The sequence below is a fragment of the Ursus americanus genome, chromosome 14 (genome assembly GCF_024610735.1).
Source record: "Ursus americanus isolate L20-20 chromosome 14, mUrsAme1.1.p, whole genome shotgun sequence".
Taxonomy (NCBI): domain Eukaryota; kingdom Metazoa; phylum Chordata; class Mammalia; order Carnivora; family Ursidae; genus Ursus; species Ursus americanus.
In genome coordinates, this window is record NC_142140.1 from 36,247,941 (window position 1) to 36,270,702 (window position 22,762).

General features: G+C 45.1%; 1 protein-coding gene across 11 annotated transcripts in view; it reads left to right on the forward strand.

Annotated features, from left to right (window-relative positions):
• Positions 1-1,571: 1,571 nt before the first annotated feature.
• The window catches only part of SFMBT1 (Scm like with four mbt domains 1), a 121,987-nt gene continuing 100,796 nt past the window's right edge, over positions 1,572-22,762 (forward strand). For 2 of the 11 annotated variants that reach the window (XM_045807343.2, XM_087866973.1), the window contains exons 1-2: positions 1,572-1,656; positions 12,726-12,798. The gene's annotated coding sequence lies outside the window, so the exon portion shown is untranslated. Of the gene's footprint in view, positions 1,657-2,073; positions 2,322-2,879; positions 3,250-4,132; positions 6,544-8,779; positions 8,870-12,725; positions 12,799-22,762 lie in introns of those variants that run through there. The other 9 variants (XM_045807340.2, XM_045807341.2, XM_045807345.2 and 6 more) reach the window with 7 other exon arrangements.

A 22,762-nucleotide genomic window follows, 5' to 3' on the forward strand; every position in this document is an offset into this window, starting at 1 on the left:
TTTATTCCACACAGGAAAATAAACTGGGATGGATAGTCATCAAAGAATTAAATATAAAATGAAATTTTAGAAAACTAGCAGAAAATAGACCATCAGATGGGTGGAAGAAAGCTCATTTTGTCAGCATTCAAGCAATAAAATCACAAAGGACTAGAATGACAGATTGAACGTGAAATTATAACAAGAAAGAACAACAGACTGGGAAATGTTTGCATCATTGATGACACAGGAATAATATTGATAATATAAAAAATGCTTATTCAACGTTAGAGAAGCTTCGAGTCCCAGCAGATGAATGGATATGAACAGCCATTCACAGAAAGGGTAATACAGAGAGTAAATGATGAAAAAACATTCATTTTTAAAGCCATCTAAGAAAGGCTAAAGTAACCTTGAACTACTGACATACTAGCAAAGTAGGAGGGGAAAAAAGAGATGTGTATTATACTCCTTACACTCGTTACTGTAAGACCGCAGAGCAAGCGGGGAAGGTCCAATGGCACCGTGGAGCAAGACCCCTCTGCATTCCACTTGGCAACTCAACTGCCAGGAATTTGTCCTGAGAGCAGAATTAAAGGACATACAAGCAAACAATGGTAAAGAACCCAAATATACCATATTAGAAGACTGAGTAAATGCATGAGGATACCTGCACACCTTCAGAATGAATCATGTGAATAGAAGAAAATGTGAAGTGAGAGTAGCATACACAAGAGAAGAATGTGTGGTTGGTTGCAACTATGTAAAGACATGTATATAGGTGGAAGGTTTTATGGGTTCCCTAGTATTATACTTTATTTGTACATTTTTCTTTCTCTGGTTGCCATGTTGTCTTTCAAGTGGTGGTTAAAACAAATTCAAATTCAGCCACCTAGTGACTTAGGGCGAGTTTGTCTGTAAAGTGGGGTAATGTTTCTCAGCGCGGTGGTGAGGTCAGTGGCAAGTGGCCTGAGCCCGCGTTTGGTACCTCAGACCTCGTTCTTGCAGTGGGGCGCCTCCTTCCTTAAAGGCAGGAGTCATCAGCGCCCAGTCTGAGACCTTCTCCCCGGGCCCGGGGGGTTGGGGCACTCCTGGGTCTCGGCTGCAGGAGGACTCCCTTCCGGAGGGAACTTCCCATAGCAGCAAGGGAGGGGGAGGTGTCCCACCGGCATCTGCGCTCGCAGGGGAAGGGGCGAGCTCGGAGAACATAACCGCTTGTGGGCACCTCGGGTTGCCGGGCCGCCTTGCAGCCACCTTTGAACTTCTGTTCCGACTCGGGGCCCCCGGCTCTCCTGCCCGAATTCGGCAGCCGTCTTGTGCCCCCTCGCTGGGGCCCCGAGCGGCAGGGAAACTCGGATTTACAGGGCGCCTCCTGCGGAGGCCTGGAGACACCCAGTGCGCCTGGGGGCCCGATGCTGACTTCGTAGACACCCGGCACTGGGGTGCCCTTCCAGGTCGCGAAGCACGCACCAGATCCCCGACGTGGGCCAGGCGGGTGGACGCAGCCCTCTCCGGCGGGACACGCGCCCATCTGGTATCGGCCGCCGCTCCGTCCGTTCCTCCGCTAATGCCATCTTGCCCGAGGCGGTCACGTGCGGACGACAGCGGCGCGCTTAGCCCCGGCCCGGGCGGCAGGACTGAACCGCGGACGCCGCTGGGCTCCGTGCACAACCCGAGGTGAGGCGCGAGGGCCCTTCCCTCGTGGGTCGGGTAAGGGACAGGGTGGGCGCTGGGTCCCTGGGGCGCGTCTCCCTGTTGGGGCCCGTCCGCAAGGGGCCGCCTCGCCGTCGGGGGCCACAGGCGCCGCCGCGTGCCCTGCGCCACGGCCTCGGGGATGTCCGCGGCAAGTTGTGGCTCGGGGCACGAGGGGCGGGGGTGGCTGGCGGCGCCGACCCCCCCGGCCCCTAGCTGCCCGAACACCTAGCATCCCGCGCGGCCCCAGCCGGGCTGGAAGTCTTGCGGGTCGGCTCGGGGAGGCCCGGCCCGGGGGCGCCACGCGCGCCGCGCGAGGGGCGCGGGCTGCCGGGAGGAGCGCGGATGGGGGGGGGGCGCGGGCGCATGCGCCCTGCGCCCGTGCCATATTGGAATGAGTCGGAGCGCGGAGCGCCGCCGCCGCCGCCGCCTCCGCCGGAGCGCGGGTGGAGGGGGGCGGGGAGAGCTGCCGGCCGCCCCGCTCCGCCGAGCCCAGCAGGAAGGAGGGCGCGAGCGGGCGAGCGCGGGTGGCGCGAGCGGAAAAAGCGCCCGCGCGGGGAAGCGAAAAGAAGGAAAGAAAGAAAGAAAACGAGCGCGAGAAGGGGCAAAGCCAGCGTTCGAGCGAGGGCGCGCGCGAAAACTCCCGGCAGGTAAAAAAGCGGGGCCGCCAGCTGGGCCTTCCCGCGCGGCGGCCTGAAGGGGCGACGGCGGCGCTGGGGCGGGGGACCGCGCGGCGCCCCCCTCGAAGGGGTCGCGCAACTTTGCCAACGAAAAACCGCCGGGAGCCGGCGGGCGGCGGGCGCGCGGGCTGAGGCGCCAAGGGGCGGCGGCGGCACGTTGGGGGCGGGGGCGGGGCGGGGGGAGCGCGGCGGCCGCGCGCGCCCTCGCGCGCCCCCGCGGCCCCGCGCGTCGGCCGCCCGGGCTGCAGGAGCGCGCCTGGGCGTCTCACCGCGGCGGCGAGCAGCGGCGGCGGCGGCCGGCGGCCCGCGGCGGGCGGCGCGGCGCGCGGCAGCCCCGGGGGCGTGAAAGGAAAGTGGCCGGGCGGCGGTACCGGCGGGCGCCCAAGTTCCCCGGCGCGCTGGGCCCGCCGCGCGCCCCTCCCCGCGCGTCCCGCGCTCCCGCCCGCCGAGCCCCCGCGGACCCGCCCCCCGGGCTCGCTCCGGGGCCGGGGCGCGAACCCGCAGCGGGGGCCGGGGGGCGCGCTGCCCGCGCGGCGGTCCGAACTTCGGAGGGCGGAGGTGGCCGCTGCGCTGCTGCGGAGCGTGTAGCGGCCGCCGCAACCGGTTGCTTCGGGTCAGCGTGGTGGAGTGCGCCGGGCCTCTCCGGCGCCGCGCGCGAGCGGGCAGTGGACTCGCCCGGCACCCGCCGCCCGACCCCGGCCGGACCCGCTCGCTCGGGGCCCCGAGCTGCGCTCGGGAGGGCCGTGACCGTTTCGATTTCTGTTCTTAAAGTCTCGTTTTAAACCGTGAAGAGGAGGCTGTGGAGGGGCGAGCAGAGAGTCCTGAGAAGCAAGGCCTGCTGTGGTGGGGAGCAGAATCGCCTTGTGAGAACAGAAATAAATTCCCGCGGAAAAAGGATGTATGTTAAGTTTTTAGCAAGATGTCAGCTGTTCACTGGGGTCTGAAACTGAGCCGCTAGGCACAGGTCACCTGCAAGTCTTGTTATGTGCAGAGAGTTGGGTAGGACACCCCGGGCAGAGGCAAGATTTCTGTTGAGTGGGTCTTATTCCCGGTGGGTCACTCAAAGCCGTGCTGGTGAACGGCCCCAAGCGATGTTTTCCGGAGTCCTACTTAGTGACATAGTTTTGAGAACCAAGTAACCATTGAAGAGATTTCAAAGGAAATAAGATGGATTTTGCCAATCCCTGCATATAGCTTTTCCTCCAGAACCACATTTTAAAGATGTCACACTTGATTGCATCGCAAGAAAAATGCCTGCCTTAAAATGTAATTGATCATTTGCCAACTGTCTTGAGAGGAGGAAGATGAGTGTGTCTTTGTGTGTACATTTTGGGGCCTGTTGGCCTGGTATTTTGAGGAGTGTGTTGAATCCTTCTAGGCCATAGGTAGATCCAGAGTTCATATTTGTTTACAATGTCACAAAAGTAACGGCCTGGTGGAAACGGGAGTGGCTCACGATCAGGAAACCGTTCTGTTACTACTGTTGTCATTGACTAGCTGCCTTATCTTGGTATGGTTCTTACCCTAAAGATTTGGTTTTCCTTATTTGCACAATCAGAATGAATAGATCATCTTTCTGCATGTTTTCAGATGTCAATTTGGCAACTTTTAAAAAAGATTAAAAAAAATCACAGTCTGTATTTTGACAAGTTCTACATAAAAGTGCTCACAGTAAATATACATCTTTATTAAAATACATTTGGTAAAAAAATCTTAGTTGCTACATTTAGTGTTATTTTGTGTCACTTATTTGAACAAGTACATTTACAAATGTATTTCAATGTGTTTTAAAAATTATATTTATTTTTTTAAATTGAGGTCTAATTTACAGTAAGACCTTAAATGACCTATGTGCCCTGATAACCACACTCAGATCAAGATACACAACATTTCAGCCTCCCAAAGGGCTCCCTTTACATTGCTCTCATTCAGTAGACACCTCTCCCCTCCCCAAGGTGACCACTTCTGGCACCACTAGTGAATTTTGCTTCATAACAGGACTCTTTCGGGGGTGAGGGGCAATATTAAGCTGAAGGACACAGGTATGTAAAGGTGGAGTTATGGTCATTTTTGCCATGACTCTAACTGCTTTTATAATAGTGTTTACGGTTTTTACTACCTAGAATTCTAAGACTTCTTAGCTGGAAGGCCCCTTGTCAGCTGAGGCAATGTTTTGTAGGTTTGGATCTGTGGTTGTTGGGCATCCTTGTCGTCACAGGCCCAGTATGGAGGTGTGTTACTTCCTAGTTTTGGAATAGTGGTGTATTTCCAGACAGCAGGTTTGGAGGATGGATCATGAACTTTCCCAACAAGTCAGTGTTTAAGGTGTTAGTAGATGAATCAGTTCCTTAAAGCCTAGAATTGGCTGAGAAAATTGAATGAAAATTGATTTTTTTAAGTTCAGTGAATTAAAGAATGTGGGCATAAAGCTTTAACAACATTTTAAATGACAGCAACTAACTTGATTTATATATGCAGGATATTTGCCTGGTTTTTCAAGTCATTAAAACTCTAGTGATGAAAGCAAAAACAAAAGGTAACTAAAAATTATGTCAGGTGCGATTAATTTTTTTTTTTTTTATTTCAACATGATTAGGATACCTTTTTGTATTAGCCCTCTAGGAAGTTGGGTTTTTTATATTCTCCACTGAAGCAAGTACTTCCAACAATTTACTATTCTTCCCAAATACCTTTTAATGTATTCCTGTATCTTTTCTTGTTTTTGCTCCTAAAGGAGAGGAGTTAGAAGTTGTCAGTGAATTCTTGGTAATTCTTCACAATGGCCTGTGTTTTTTACTGCAAGGACATCTGTGTGATGCGAAGTTGGGAACTGTCTAAGGCCTGGGGTAGGGATTTATGGGGGCATAGTCCACAAAGGTCAAAGATTTTCTTTTGTAAAGTGGATTTTGCTGAATAAGTCTGTTTTCTGTGATTGAGCCAGTCAGTTGACTAACCAGCAGCTAAGCTGGATTTGGTTACTCTGCTCCAAGAATCACAGCATCATTAGCCAAGACAGTAATCCATCACTGAGTTAGAATTGATCCACTGGTTGTGTGTGTGCATCTTTTTAGAGTTCTTAGCTTTTGCATTATCAGATATTTCACTTAAAATTTATTAAATTTTGAGAGATGCAGCTAAAGGTGCAAAATGAGAAACAAAATACATATAAAAGGGCATTTCCTCTTTTGATATTTGTTTCTTTGAAAATTTTTATTTTTCTCTTTAAAAATGCTTTTCCTGTCTGTAACCTTGCTGCTTCTGTAGGGTACTTTTGCTTTCACAGTGGTAACTAGACTGGGCTTAGCTACAGAATGAGGGTGTGGATGCAGACATCCTTTGACTCTGAAGTCTGTAGAACAGGCCCAAACTTCATTGATCTTTTTGTTAACACTTCATGTTATGTTCATGTTAAATAAATGAGTACAATCCAGAAAGCAGACCATTATGTAGGCAGATATTTTGAACGCCAAATATTTTTATATTAAAGATTTTCTCTTATGATTTCCTATAACTCTGTTATTGCAGGGTAGTTTTCTTTTAGTAAATAGTATTTGCTATCTAACTGGGATGTTTTGTAATTGAAAAAAATATTTCTCCTTATACATAATTGTTAAATTGGATGAAAGTCTCTGGGGATTTTGGTTGCCAGGAAGATTTTGAACCATTAGACTTTAGGGAGTGGGATTTTGATATGACTGTTTCTTCAAGTGGTACTAGCCCCATTGGAAAATGATTTAAAATAAAAAGGATGTGGTCAGGTTGTTGCAAGTTCATTTTTAAATTTTACAAAGGTGGGAGAGAGGATAAGAACAAAGACAAGTTATTAATAGAAAAACTATGACTTCACTACAGAAGTTTTAACAAGTTTGAATGTAAACCTTTGCCTTTAACTCAGGGGCACGTGAAGATTTGTATATAATTAATTTCTAGTCTCTTATCCAAGAGGATGTTTTTAACCTTATTCAGGTCTGTTAATCTTTAGATGATCACTCAAGGACATAATTAAAAAACAGAAGATGCAGCCTGTATGTCGTGCTACAAGATAATATGTTTGGAACTTTGTGGTTTCGTAGGTGGTAACTTCGCAGTCCAGCATTTGGCTGTGCAGGGAGAGCTGCGAGGCGGCATTTCTCACGGAGTACAGCGCTGCTTGCAGGTTCCTTTTTGACATTTTTGCTTAATTCAGAGAAAGGTTAGTTGCTGAACTGATTTGGGGTGGATAGGGCAGTTGAGAGTACCTGTTTGGTCTGGGACGACGTTTGGAGAGGATCTTCGATGAGGGAGGGAAGGGACATTGTCGCAGTTGCAAGTACAGGACAGTCAGGTGTTTGGAATGACAACATGAGATGGGTGGAGGAATTGAGCAATTATTAAAATACCTCAAGAGTTTTTCCTGCTGACATTCTGTTTAAAGTGTTAACCAACAAGTATTTTGATTTGAATTCCAAATTATTATTACTTTTACCCTGAATAGTTTTTAAAAAATATTTGAGGGGCCTGCTGTGTAACATCTGCTCCATGGTAAGGCTACCTGTGAGTTGCTGCTTGGTTTTCATTCTTCTCACATTAATTTGCTGCCCAGATTAGAGTGCTTTCCGGTCTTGGAGTTTTTGCTAGTGTTTTTTCTTATGGGTCACTTTTTGTAAAACATGCTTTGTCCGTGTTAAAAATAATATATGGTAATTTGGGATCGTAATTTTAAGATACCATTTTGGCTCATTTTTACTTGTGTCAAAACAAATAACGTTCTTGGAGTGACGAGGTGGTGACAACACAGAATCACTTAACATGTCACCTGTCTAGAACATAGTGAGCAGTGAGGAATATATGTAACATAAAATTTCCCATTTTATTTTATTTTTAATTTTTTAAAGCATTTTATTTATTTATTTGAGAGAGAGAGAGAGCAAGAGCTAGGGTACAAGCAGGGGAAAGAGGGAGAAGCAGGCTCCCCACTGAGCAGGGAGCCTGACGACGTGGGGCTTGATCCCAGGATCCTGGGATCATGACCTGAGCCGAAGACAGACGCTTCACCGGCTGAGCCACCCAGGCACCCCAGAATTTCCTATTTATTTATTTATTAAAGATTTTTTATTTTTTATTTATTTATTCGGCAGAGATAGAGACAGCCAGCGAGAGAGGGAACACAAGCAGGGGGAGTGGGAGTGGGAGAGGAAGAAGCAGGCTCACAGTGGAGGAGCCTGATGTGGGGCTCGATCCCATAACGCCGGGATCACGCCCTGAGCCGAAGGCAGACGCTTAACCGCTGTGCCACCCAGGCGCCCCCAGAATTTCCCATTTTAAAACGAACAGCTCAGTGGCATTAAATACATTCACAGTGTGGAGCAATTGTCACTGCTTTCCATTTCCAGGACGTTTTCATCTTCCCAAACTGAAATTCTGAGCCCACTGACAGTAACTCCCCATTTCCGTCTCCCTGCCAGCCCCTGGCATACACCACTGTACTTTCCGTCTTAGGACTGACAGCTCTGGCTGCCTCGTAGGTGTGGAATCATACTGATTTGTCTTCTCGTGAGTGGCTTGTTCCAGCATCATGTCCTCAAGGCTCGTCCATACCGTAGCATGTGCATCAGAATTTCCTTCTGAGGAAATACGTTTTTAAAAAGATTTCAGGGGCACCTGGGTAGCGCAGTCGTTAAGCGTCTGCCTTCAGCTCAGGGCGTGATCCCGGCGTTATGGGATCGAGCCCCACATCAGGCTTCTCCGCTGTGAGCCTGCTTCTTCCTCTCCCACTCCCCCTGCTTGTGTTCCCTCTCTCGCTGGCTGTCTCTATCTCTGTCAAATAAATAAATAAAATCTTTAAAAAAAATTAAAAATAAAAAGATTTCAGCAGCAGGTAAAATACAGGTACTGGAGGACTCGTTTGTCTCCCTTGGAAGAGCTCTGTAGGTTGCCAGCAGACCTGTGAGAACCAGGTGCCTTTCCTTAGATGCGGGTCCTGACACACTTGGTTATTGGAACGTAAGCGAGATGGAAGCAGAATGGGAGGAGAGGGTGGAAGACGGGCAAGTGAAAAGCAAGGGTCGCTGCAGTCTGGGATCGCATTTGGATAGGGACAGAGAGAGCCTCGTGTGTCTTAGGATTCCATCTTCCTGTGTGATCACTGATGTTCACCATGTTGGTCACGGTCAAAGCATCTTCCAGAACAGTTAACCAAAAAAGTTTGTGTGTTCAAAGTTGTAAATAAGCCTTCAGCTATCTGAGAGGCGTGATTAGTCAGTGACTCATTCTCCAGCTGTTCTGGTTAGTTGAGGTTTTGCCGTATTTAACATCTCGTTTCTGTGTTAATGGAAAACTAGTGAGTTTTTAAAGAGGCTCAATAACCTACATAATAATGATACTACATAATTAATGCTTTATATTTTAAATTTATTGTATTACCTTCTCTTTGCATTTGTGTTATACAGATATCCTGTCACAGACAGAGGGAAAGCAGGTCTCACAGAGCTAAGGATTATGAGTGGAGCAGTTAGTATTCTCAGAATGGCTAAAGAGGTGTACGTTTTTTCTTTTATTATTGTTTTAACTCTTATTTTTTAATGTGTAGTAAACATGGGGTGAGTCTCCTGAATACTGTTTGTTATTAGAGGAGGGCAGGAACTTTGGGGCACCTCTTGATCCCCACTGCTGTCACTACCTTCTTGACAAGGCTGCTTTTGACTATCTTTCTTGAAACCCTTGAAAAATTGATGATGTTGTGAAGGCTGATTTTTTTTTTCTGCCTTAACTTATTGCTCAGTTCTTAAGGAAATCAGAGTGGTTAGTTGCTTCCTAGAGTTAGTAAGGTTTTTCTGAAAGTGTCTGTTTCTTTGGTAGATACTGTCGCTAGGACATTGGTGAACACCTCTTTTACTCCATTCTCACCCTATTGTGTATCACTGATGCTCCTGAATTGTCAGTTAAATATTGTGAAAAGACCAGTTTATATATGAGTCAATTTGTTTTTTTTTTTTTTTAAAGATTTTATTTATTTATTTGACACAGAGACAGCCAGTGAGAGAGAGACAAGCAGGGGGAGTGGGAGAGGAAGAAGCAGGCTCCCAGCAGAGGAGCCCGACATGGGGCTCGATCCCAGGACTCCGGGATCACGCCCTGAGCCGAAAGCAGACGCTTAACGACTGCGCCACCCAGGCGCCCCTATATGAGTCAATTTGTTAATTTTTAAAATAAGCATTGGAGTTTGCAAGTAAACTGTTAGACGAGACATTCTTTTTCTTTTCTTGTTTTTTTTTTTTTTTTTTAAAGTAAGCTATCTGCCCAATATAGGGCTTGAACTCACGACCCTGAGATCAAGAGTCTTATGCTTCACTGACTGAGCCAGGCAGATGCCCCCATTCTTTTCTTTCAAAAAAAAAAATTAGTAAGTAGCTGTTCTTTCCAGGAATATGGTTTCCTTTTGATTAGTTTTCATTTTTATTGTTGAGCCAAATGGGCAGGGGTAGGTGGTCTAGTAACTAAAGCTAGAAATTTGAAAAACTTTGGGTGTTTTGTTGTTATATGATCATTTATGATATCTGAACCCTTCAAACTCTTAATGTAATTAATGTTTGTTATTGTCATTTTGTTTCCCTTTAAAAAAAAATTTTTTTTTTAAATAGGCTCCACACCCAATGTGGGTCTTGAACTCATGACCCAAAGATCGAGAGTCACACGCTGTACTGACTGACCCAGTTAGGCACCCCCATTTTGTTTCCTTTTTAAAGCTGGTTTCCTAGTCCTCAATCATGAGTTATATTTGCATTTAAAATATGCATAGTTATTATTATTAATACAAGTAACATTTTACACAAATTGGAAACCAGACTTAGAGCTTCTCCTAGATGTTATTGGGGCCCTGTTTTGCTTAAGGGCGGATAGAGGCTACGGGGTGAACTGAGAGCAGCTTTAAATGACTCTGTTGCCAGACCCTGTTGCCAGTAGTAGGCGTGACAAGGGAATGGAGGTGTTGGGGAGGCTCTTCTGGCCTTCCCTGCTAGGGTGGGTGTCCTTTCTCTACAGGGAGTGCGGGAGGGGAGAGTTGCATGACTCCTCCTGCCAGGCCCAGGGCCTTAAGGCACTACAGGCTTCTGAAGACATTGTCCCAACTCTCTATCCTGATTTTGGCTCCCTGTTAACTTGTCTAAAAGGAGCTCTTTCCAGAACATCTCTACTAGTGAAGTCTTAGGTTCTGGTGTGGTGTTCTATAGCTTCCTCGAGGGGCTTCCATACTCCCCTGTCTCATCTTGGACCTCACTGTGATCTTTTTGTCTCAGAGTTCCAGCCCCTTCAGACCTGGATGCATTGTTCAGTCTTTCACTTTCAAGAGTAAGCCAGTATCTGTACTCTTGCCCCATTGCCCTGCTGCAGCCTCTGCTTTGTGGGACACCACCCCCAAGCAGGCTAGCCTGTGCTCTCTCTGGTCTTGGACACAGGCTATCCCGAATTCAGGATCTCCTCCTGAAGTGACCCTGGGTGTGGATGGCCCCACGGGGTCCTGTCTTGAGGAAGACCCATTTCTTTTTGCTTCTGTGACCTTTTCAGACCCTCCCTGGTTTCTCTGTTTATATCTCTCTTGGTGGATTCATCCACATTTAGATTTCATCTACCCCTTGTGTCCTCCTAAACCTTTCTGCTAAGCTTTACATCCACATGTCCTTTGCTGTCTGGACCTCCAGTTTGGACTCCTCACTGGCCCCTCAAAAGCTACAGGTCCCAGACGACCCACAACCCCTCACTCTACCCCAAAGCTGCTGCTCCTCCAGTAGGCCTGTCTGCCGAGGTCTCTTTCTTTACGTTCCTCTTCAGTGATGGTGTTTGTTTTGTCCCCCGGCCGCTCTCTTGCGGAACTCGGAGTCTTCTTGAATTACCAGCCTCTGACTTAAGAATTATTCGTGCAGTTCTGACTCCTTGGCTTTGAAACATTTTGAAAGCTAAGGAACCCTTTGTTCAAATGACATCTTTCTAGGAAGCCCAATATGTAGCATAAATAAAACTAGAGGTCTCCGGGGGGAAGGGAGTGAAGGGCCAGTGTACCGTCCTGCCCTTAGCCAGCCCTTGGTGCTGCCCTCCTCCTCCTCCTTGAGGCAGATTTGGCATCTGGCCCCTGGACTCTGTACACGGAGCTCCCGGAGTTACTGCCAGTACTGTCCTCAGGGCACTCTGTGTATTTGAAAATCGCTTTATCTGTTCTGCACCCCACCTCTTCCCCATTAGTTTTCCTTTGGAAATTTTTAATTGTGACTGATAAACATAAAATTAGTGTCAGTGATGAATCTTGCCAAGGAAAAGGAAAGCCACTTTGGAAAGTGAAACTGGGTATTGAAAAGAGCCAGCTCCATTAAATGCTGAAAACTTCAGAAGTGCCCAAGGGCTCCTTCCAAAGTTTACGTCTCTTCTGACTATACCTTTCTGTCTTTAAAGCTGCATTTTTATAACATGAACATTCAAGATAAGCTTAGTTTAATTTTATGTTTTTGTTTTGTCCCTTTACCAGCACAGCAGGTTTATTCAAGCCATAATGTAACTAAACGTTAAATATTTGCAGAGAAAAATACAAACCTTGTTCTGTTGACTCCAAATGGTCCCCCCGCCCCCATCTTCCCTGCTGTCTGGTCCATCCGACACACTGTGGCCAGATAGGGCTTTCTCAACAAAGGCGATTGTATCATGTAAAACTTCACTGCCAGTAGGGTAAAGTCCAGACTCCTAAGGAAAGCATGCAGAATCCTCAAAGAGCTCCCCTTCAGCGACCCGTCCCACTCACCTCCCTCTCTTACACCGACACCCTGCTCTTCTGTGGATCCTTTTCCCTGGAGGTCCCTTTGTCTCGAGTGTCCTTCCACTAACACGGTCCTTGCGAAATGTCAATCTTCCATGTACCACTTTCACACTTTTTGCCATATTTGATTACCGCCAATCATTCTTGTAATATTTAACAAATTGACTTTTAAAAATTGGACTTTTTTTTTTTTTTTGAAGATTTTATTTATTTATTTGAGAGAGAGTGCGCGCGGGGCGGAGGGGCAAAGAGAGAGGGAGAGGCAGACTCCTTAGCAGGGAGCCCGACCACGACCACGCAGGCACCATTCCTGGACCCCAAGATCATGACCTGAGCTGAAGGTAGACGCTTGACCAACTGAGCCACCCAGGTGCCCCTAAAAATTGGACTTTTAACTTAAAAGTATTATCACATTTAGAAATGAAAAATAATGAAATACAAATAATAGTAAATCTAATCAGTTTATTAAAATACATTCCTTCAGTAAGATTTTCAACATAGCCCCTTTTTCGTATTTAAAAATTTTTTAAACTGTATACCTGATGATAGATGATATTAAGGAATTGTTGATTTTTTTTCTTTTTTCTTTTTTTTAGGTGTGCTAATGGTGTTGTGATTATATAGGAGAATGCCCTTATTCCTGGGGGACAGCAGCTGAAGAATTTAGAGGTGAGATGTCATGATGTCTCCAACACCTCCAAATAGCTGAGGAGGTGTACGTATATGCCCGTGTATATACACAGATAAGGCTAGTCAGGAAATTGTTAATCATTTTTGAATCTAAATGGAGAATATTTGGAATTTTTTCTACATCTCTGTTTGAAAACGTTGACGAAAGCCTGTTTTTTTGGGGGGGGCATAAAAATGGCTGCAAGAAAGTTGGCATTCAAAAAAGTCTTTAACCCCAGCTCATGATGGGTAACAGACACACACACAGCACAGGCCCACTTGTTGAAGTGATGTGTAGACTGCCACATTTTCAGTATGGTGGAAACACCAGATAATTAAAGTTCTTTTTAAAAGATTATTAATTTTAAAGTTGCGGTATGGTTGACATAAAACATTATATTGGTTTCAGGTGTGCAGCATAATGATTCAGTATTTGTATATATTGGGGGATGGCCACCGCGATAAGTCTAGTTAACATCCCTCACCACACACAGTTAACAAAGCTTTTTTTTTCTTGTGATGAGAACTTTTTTTAAGATTTACTCTTTTAGCAAATATGCAATACAGTGTTATTAACTGTAGTTGCTGTGCTGTATGTTAATCTCTAGGACTTAATTTATTTTAGAACTGGAAGTTTGTGCTTTTGAAGTTCTTAATAAAATTGTATTTAACCAATACCTGTGAAGTTGCAAGTTTTATATGTTAACTTTTTTCCCTGTTGCACCATAAAATTCTACATAATATACTTTAAAAGGAAGAGTCTTTGTGGCCCCTACATTTTCTTGTGTCCCACCAGTGGCTTGGGTGTTGCACAGAGGGGAATGCACTGAGGAAACCCCTGCTTGCCCTTTACGGGACTCTGACTCTGGTCTTCTGTGAGGTCTTCCTTCCTGGACTCTTCTAGGCCAGGTTAACTACCCTTCGTCCTGGGTGCTCACTGGCATTCTACATATTCCACTCTTATAAATGTTACAGCTGTAATTTTTGGTTCAGTGTTTCTCATCTCTACCAGACTGTGAGCTCAAGGTCAGGGACCCTGCGTGCAGTACCTTGCACACAGCCTAGCAGAGAGTGGAGAGTAGATCAACTCCGGCCGATGAAGGCAGAAGCAGTATTGCGGCACCGAGGTTTATAACGCTCTTTCTACTTGAAGATGTACCGTGTTCTGAACAAGAAGCTATTACGTTTGATCACATTCCCTCGTGTCACTCCCAGGCTTAGAGCCTGCCAGTGACTTTCCGTAGTCATTAGAATAAAATCCAGACTCCTTTTGTGGCCTATAATGCCCTTTGTGATTTGTCCCCTGTCCATCTCTGCCACTTTTCCATCACTGTCCCACAGTACAGCCACATGTGTTCTCTGTCCCTCCAAGCACACCACGTTTGTTAGAATTCGTTCATTTTCATTTAGGGGGTTCAGCTCAGTGATGAAACTTTCCCTAAACATCCTTACCTCCACTCCAGGCACTACTTTCTCGTTACTGTTGTTTTTCTTTGTGGCACTTATCACTATATGAAATTATCTTATTTTCAGCTCATTTTAAGATTTAAATTTAAAAATTTTAATTTATTATATATGCTTGAAGCCACACCGTAGAGAATATTAAAATCAACTACGAGGATGTTTTTCCTTATTGTTACTTGTGACAGAACTAGACAATGTCCTGATGCAGTGTTGTGTTTACTCTCATAAACTTCATGAAGATAGGAACTGAGTCTTTTTTTATTAAATTTTAAATTTTAATTCCAGTATAGTTAACAGAGTGTTATATTAGTTTCAGATGTACAGTACAGCGATTCAGCACTTCCACACATTACCTGGTGTTCGTCACAAGAAGTGCCCTCCTTAATGCCTGTCACCTGTTTCACGCCTCCCCCCACCCACCTCCCCTCTGGTAACCATCAGTGTGTTCTCAGTAGTTAAGAGTCTGTTTCTTGGTTTGCTTTCTTTCTCTCTCTTTTTTTCCCATTTGCTTGTTTGTTTCTTAAATTCCACATATGAGTGAAATCATATAGTATTTGTCTTTCTCTGGCTAATTTAACTTAGCATAATATTCTCTAGCTCCAATCGTGTGGTAAATGGCAAGATTTCCTTCTTTTTGTAGCTGAATAATATTCCTCTGTATGTATACATCACATCTTCTTTTGCATTCATCTATCAGTGGACACTTGAGCTGCTTCCATAATTTGGCTATTGTAAATAGTGCTGCAGTCACATAGGGGTGCATGTATCTGGGTTTTTTGGGTTTTTTTTTTTCCCTTTCCTCCCTCCCTCCCTCTCTTTTCTTTTCTTTTCATTTCATTTCATTTCACTTATTTGAGAGAGAGACAGCACAAGCAGGGGAAGTGGGAGAGGGAGAAGCGGACTCCCTGCTGAGCAAGGAGCCTGATGTGGGGCTGGATCCCAGGACCCTGGGATCATGACCTGAGCCAAAGGCAGACCTTTAACCGACTGAGCCACCCAGGCGTCCCGCATGTATCTGTTTCACTTAATGTTTTTGTATTTTTTTGGGTAAATACCCACTAGTGCAATTGCTGGATTGTAGGGTAGTTTTATTTTTAACATTTTGAGGCCCTTCCATGCTGTCTCCCGCAGTGGCTGTACCAGTTGGCATTCCCACCAACAGCACACAAGCAGGAACTGGGTGTGTCTTAATCAGCATGGCATGCCTGGTACTGAGAACAGTGCGTGGTAAATACATACATGTTAAGTGGACATGTGAATAAACAACCAGCTTGTAAATGATCTACGAAGTAATTTTTCCCCCTAAGTCTGGAGATTTTTGTACAGTGTTATAGTTCTGGATGTTCAGAAATTTTTTTATGAGAAGTCAATATTTTGTCATATTTTGCTGCTTGGAGTGTGTTAGTTAATGTTTTAGGTTAGCAAAATTTCTTTTCTTCATTTTCATTAGCATATTAATTTATATCATCATTTTTTCCAAGAAATGTGTACATTTATAGATCTTCAAGAAATATTTTTGTTATTAAGAATCCAGTTGAAGGGCACTGGCCCCATCGTTTGCTTCACTTTGCATGGTGGTAGTTGCAGAGACTCCTGTCAGCAGTCTAATTTTATGTGGGTGTGGGCGGCAGCGCTCGCCACTTCATTTGCCCAGGTGTGACCGGGGAGAGCCTGTGACTCGCAGGCACATGATGAGCCCCTGCTGAGCTTCGGAATCAGATCCAGTGGATCCACTGATTCAATAATCAGTGCTCTGGGGTCCCTGAGACCAGGGAAGGCATCCACAGAGGTTGGACACGCTTACTTAGGCTTTGCCTGCAACACCCCTCCCCAATCCTGTTTGGAAATGGAGAAGTTTTAGGAATTTTGAAGCTATGGGGGGAACCCTTTAGTTTATTACTGAAGTGACTTTTGGCTCGGGAGAGTTTAGGAAATTTGTACTCTTCAGTAATTCTAAAGTTCTTTGTTAGTTTAGGGACAAGGAGATCTTAGGTGAAACTTTCCTCGTAAGATATGGTTAGAAGACAATATTAACATATGAAATGTAACCGAACTTTAGTTATGGATTTATTGGTATATTTGAATCATTTAAACTTTGGTTATAACAGAAGGAAACATTTAAGAGATTTTTGCATCTTGGTTCGAGAAGCAAGTGCAATTTTTTTTTTTTTTTTACCATTATGGCAAGAAATTGAAAGTTATCGTGGCTTTGAAGGAGGAGGGTAGAGTGGACCTCTCTATATCCACCCTTGTTTAAATAAATTCAGATATTTGCCACAAAGAATTTAGCAATAGATAAGAAAGGTAAGATTGCTTTTAAGAGGCAACACTTTTTCTTTCGTTGCTTTAATTTTGTCATAATCACAGACTTACGTACTTCTTAATTTTTTTTTTAACAGGGATATGTGTACGTAGTAAAGTGTTTTCAAATTGTGAAAAAGAGTGTACTCCTTTACTGAGACCCCCCAGTCTCTCAGTCCCTTCTATAGGTTACTGTTACTGCTAGTTTTTTTTTTCCCCAGAAAAATTCTATTTGTATAAAAACATAAATTTCCCCACCCACTTAAAAAAAACAATTGGTAGTACTCTTTTCGTTTAAAATACCTTAGATATATCCAAGTACACAAAGCTCAGCCTCATTCTTTTAATGATTGCCTAGGAGTCTGTTATATGGATGCACTTTGTTTTTTTCTTTCTTTTTTTTAAAGTAGGCTGGGGCTTGAACTCACGACCCTGAGATCAAAGGTCACATGCTCTACCTTAGTAGGTAGGTGCCAGGTGCCCCCAGGATGCACCTTAATTTATTCAGTCAGTTTTCTGTTTGTGTATTGGGTTATTTCCAGTTTTTTAATGCTACAACAGTGTCATGGAAATGATACTGAATGATAACTGCATGTGCTTGAATTAAGACGAGCTTTTTAATACTTGAAGTTTTTTTCTGAGTTAGTGTATTTGTAGAGACCATTCTCCAACCACTCCCTGTCCCCCAGATGCAGAGAAGAGAGGAAGTGGGTGCAGTAGAGTCAGGGGAGTCGGAGGTAGAGTCACGCAGAGGCCTGCTGCCTGCCTCGCCACTCTTTCCCCTTCCCCTGCAGGCATGTTCCTGAAACGTCTGCAGATGTCCCTAGACGACTGAGGTGTGCACCAGGCCTTGGCAGCCCAAGCCCTGAGTGCATGCTGCTTGTCCCAAATGTAGATAATTTGTTTTGTGCTTTGGCTTTGAGAAGATGGCAGAGCCATGGATTGGCTAACAAATCATATCACTTTCTGGAAATTTTTTTGTGTTCTTTTGCTCGTTTGGCAGATATGTAGCTAAGTTAAAAAATAAAAACCAGTTGATTTTTATTTTAGCTACTTGGTAAGGAATTTTAAACATCGTGCTGTGGTTGCAGTGCAGTGATTTCTGAAGAAACTGAATTTGGAATTTTGATGCATTCTGTCGTTGAACCCTACAGTGTTCTGTATCTCAGTAGTCCAAGTTCTTAGTTATTCCCCTTTATTGGAAGAACTTCAGAACACTGCTCAGAGCATGTATTCATATCCCCGTCAGTGTCTCCTCTGTGTACCACTGTCGCTTCCAGAATGCTTTCCTCAAAACACGGGACAGTTCACGGTACTGTATTCTTTTTGTGGTCATCTGTTCCTAACCTGTGACCCTTGCCGTGTGCTCAGAGGACACGCACATGGAGCTGAGCGGTCTGTGAGCAGCACTGTTCTTTCCTGCAGGGCCCCTTAGCCGCTGAGGGTGCTGCTGGCTGTGCCTGAGCCAAGGGTGTCCACTCTGCTGGGGCCTTCTCTCTGCTGCTTACTCTGTGTTCTGGGGAGTAGTTTGGACCGTGGAGGCAAGCAAAAGGATGTGACTGGTAGACTTGGGCTTGTGGCGAAGAAGGTGTCACACAATATCACACACTGTGTCAGAAAGCAGGTTTTATGGTTTGATAATGTGCTTTCAAGAAGGGATACAAGAAGAAGTATAGAAACCAGCAGGCAGTTAGGGTTAGTCAGATTCTTCGTCTTGTGAAAGGCTTTATAAGACCACAGGCCAGCCTGGCTCGGTGGACCATTCAGTGTCGAAGAACAGGTAGAAGCAGCAGTGGCTTGAAGGCGTGTTTTCACTTTCAGAATTTGAAGGGCAAGCCTGTGGATAATGCCTGACATGCATATACAGGGACTCTGCTTCAGTGACTTCTCAGACTCTCCCACTCCTTCTTCTGAGAAGGGTGCTGCTGAGCAGGGCAGGTCAGAGGTCCTAACTCGAGGCAGGTGATAGGCACTGGATTTCTTTCTCTTGTGCAAGTGGCAGCACCCTTCCCTGGGGGCAGCAGTGTTACTGCCGCATTAGAAGGTTTGTATTTTTTTTCTCAATAATGAATTGGAGGGCTCATGATCTGATACCACAGAAATCCATTTAGCAAACGCTAAATAGCTGTGAAGGGAAGCATTGGTGCCAGGGGTTTGAGGAAGGCAGAGGGGAGCGAGCTCCCCGCCCTGGAGAAGCTTACAGTACTGTGGTAAGACAGGCCGCAGAATCGCCCCTGTGTAAGCGCCCGTCAGAAAGGTACACAGTACCAGCTGTGGAAGATGTTTTGACGGGAGTGTGGGAAGGGGCTATATCTTGTAGGGTATTGTTTTGGGAAATAATTTTTGTGGAATAGTTTTTGTCGGAGTAAAGTTCAGGGAGTGACTGATCGGTGAATACTTGTTAGTGTATTGTTAGTGTAAGACTTTCTAATAAGCTAAGTTATTGTGGTTTTTAATGGAGAAAAGGTCCAGTGTAAAATAAGAAAATAACCCTGAACTTCTTTCTTTTTGCAAATCCCTTTCCAGTCCTTTATCTTTTGTGCTCCTTCCTCATAAAGCTGTTTAAACCTGGTGGGGTTCCTTCCAGCTCTTTCTCTTTGAGAGTAGTAGAGGAAGCAGAGAGCTAGCTCTAAATGGGCTGTTCACATCTGGAATTAGGGCCCTGGGGACCTACCTGGAGCTGGAGGAGTGTGTGGTAGTCAGGGCACGGGGATGGAGGGAAAATGTTCGATCTCTGGCCATGAGCATGCAGCTTGGCAAGAATTATAGTAGATCCTCAGAGGGCCCCAGACTTTTACTTATGTTATCTGTTGAGCTCCCATATTTGCTGTTTGATTGCTGAGGGAGCTTATTATGTTGAGTCCTTACATGTGAGTCATTTGCAGTTTTGATTTATGGTTCTCTCTTTTTGTGAATCTTTCCTTTCCAATACAGATTAACCTTAACCTTTTTCTGTTAATTTTTAAAAATAGACTAGTTTTGGTAGCATGGTAGTAAAGGAACTAGAAACGTAAGTTTATGTCAGCCTATTGGAGAATTTTTGGTGGGGTAGGCTGTAGAAGAAGTGAAGTGCCCTTTTATTAAAGCTTATTATTTTCCTAGTCGTACTTTTAAGTTGTTATTTGCAAAGTAAATACTACCTTGGCAATTTGCTTTTTTTTTTTTTTTAAAGTAGGCTCCTTGCCCAGTGTGGAGCCCAATGTGGGGCTTGAACTCATGACTCTGAGATCGAGACCTGAGCTGAGATCAGGAGTTGGATGCTTCACCGACTGAGCCATCCAGGCGCCCCGGCAATTTGCTCTTTTATGTGCTGATACTTATAATGTTAATGGTCAGAAAGTTAATTTCTCTTTAAGTAATTTTAAACGTTATGCTTTCTTAGAAGTGATGAATTGCATTTTGGGGCAGAACTGTTTCTAAAGGACGGACTGCACACGTATCACCTCTGCAGACATCCGTTGGGGGCAGGCTTTGCCCCCCAACACGGCCCAACAGCCGGAACAAGCAAAACCCATTTCTGAGTGCTGCCAGTCGTTGCTGCGACGCTGATCGTTTTTCCCTTTCGTTTTTTTTCCTGGTCTCGCTTTTGTTTATGGACAGTTCCTAGCTCTTTCCCAGTCTCGTGAGGAGTGGACCCCATTAGCTGGGAGGGAGACGAGTGGAGATTGTCAGGGCTCCACACTGGTGGCAGCCGTTAGCAAATCCCAGCATTATTTGGGGCTGGACATCCGACATCAGGTTCTTTTGAGTTATCGAAGTTATCAGAATTATCAAGAAAAACTTAAAGTTTGTTCAGGATGCTCACTCTTACAGAGATAAGGAAGTAAAAATATATTTCAGAAATATTTCCATCCACTGTTAAGATACGTTCTGATGCTTGAAGGACCAAGCTTCGTTTCTATCTGGGCGTTATTACCTTCATCCCAAAATGAAGAGAAGGGGACTATCAGATTCCTTCTAGGTATAAAATTCCTCATTGCTCTCTAGAAAATTTACATATGATAATTTTCCTCTTAGAAATGTAGTTAATAAAGTAATATTTTATCTCCAATCTGATCAGCTAAATAAAAACTGAATTTCTAGATACTATAAATTCGATATTTCCATATTCTTTACTATTTTTATAACCCTGGCATATGTTATACATTAGTTTTTTCCTATATTGACTATTACAGAATGTTAATTTGCAATTATTTAATTTTCCTTGGCTAACGCCATTGTATTCTCACTGGTAGGAGTCCTATAGAAGTTTCTATTGATGTGGGGGCGTCTGGGTGGCACAGCGGTTAAGCGTCTGCCTTCGGCTCAGGGCGTGATCCCGGCATTATGGGATCGAGCCCCACATCAGGCTCCTCTGCTATGGGCCTGCTTCTTCCTCTCCCACTCCCCCTGCTTGTGTTCCCTCTCTCGCTGGCTGTCTCTATCTCTGTCGAATAAATAAATAAAATCTTAAAAAAAAAAAAAAAAAAGAAGTTTCTATTGATGTGAATTCCAGGAAGGTTCCGGGACCAGCCCCCGACTTTGTAAGACCATGTAGGAGTTGACAGTGTATTCAGGATTTGCTCAGCATCCTCACTGTCACCAGTTGGCCCTCGATAACATCCAGTCTTGTTTGGGTCGGTCCCCTTCCTTCTGCCCTTGCCCCCTCCAGTCTGCCATTGACCGGTGGGGTCCTGTTGACAGGTGAGTCATAGGGTGTCACTCCTCTGCTCAGAGTCTGCTGCTGAGCTAACGTCTTTATTGTCCTTATCGTATCCCGCAAGGCTCCCATGGCCTAGCCTCCCCACCTCTCAGCCCTCCTCCCCTTCTCTGTTCGGGCCACAGAGGACTCCTGCTTTTCTCCAGCATGGAAGAGTCTCCTTCCACGTTGTTGCCTCTGCCTGGAATGCTCTTCCTGTACATACGTGTACACTGGCTCCCTCATTTCCTTCGTCTCTTTTTCCAAAAATCACCTCAGTGACCTGCATATCTAAAATTTCAGCCCTCTTCCAACATTTCACATCCCTGTCCCTGCTTAGTTTTTTTTTTTCCTCAGCATTATCTAACACTTTGCGTTTTATTTCTCTGTTTGTGTATTATCTCTCTCTTCCACTAGAATGTTAGCTCTTTGAGGAGAGGGATTTTTGTCTGTGTTGTTTATGACTCTGTCTCTAACACTTATAACAGGGTCTGGCTGATGGTAGGTGCACAGTAAAAATTTGTTGAATGAGTGAATGAATGAATATTTCACAGCACAGAAATAGCATAGATTCACCCTGGTCTGTGAATTATATAAATTCTGAATTTGGTGGACTGTCAGTCAGTGTCTAGCTGGGAAACCACTCCAGGTACTTCAGTCAAAAAGGGGTCTAGTTCGGGGCGCCTGGGTGGCTCAGTCAGTTAAGCATCCCAACTCTTGATCTCAGCTCAGGTCTTGATCTCAGGGTACCCAAAAAGAGGGGGCTATGATTCTAGGAATTAGATACAAAAGGAAGGGTTGGAGGAGCAAATGGGGAATGTGGTATTCCTCAGAGCCCACACATCCCCATTTGCACCAGTGCTGCTGGAGTTCATCCTGCCAGGGCTTCCTCTAGAGCCTCACAGGAGCCCAGCTACCAGGGGCTTGGGAATGTAGATTTCAGGCCCGATGATTCAGGGACAGTCTAGAAGGGTAGGTGTGGGGCTAAGTACTGACATAAACTGTCCAGCACAGGGGATATTTATTTAATTCATTTGGGGGAGATAAACTTAGATGTAGGACAAACTAAATTGAGTCGTTTGTGCCGTGATGCCAAATTAATAGCACAGGGTGAGATCTGAGATCATGCGTGAAACATTAGCAAGCTAAGAATTAAGTCCCAGCTTAGCCCAGTCACATCCATGTGTTGAACCACAAAACTGAACTCAGCCTCTAGAGATGGAACATGACAGGAAACATATCTTCACTGTGGCCATGATCTCTTAGCGTGATTAAGTGCTCATTTCCGTGAGTTCAGTAAATCTGTGTTTAGGCCCAATTGTGTCCTAGATTAGATCTCTGTCACCTAAAGGATCATACTGGCTTCTCCTAATCTGATTACAGAGTCGTTACTCAGATTCCTGCTGTCATTTACAGGCCTAGGATGTGACAGGCTTGTATTTATGGTACCTCTGACCAAGTGTTCCTTTCTCTGCTGCTGAGATCATCCCCGGCTCCCCCACTCCCCCAAGATGAATTGCC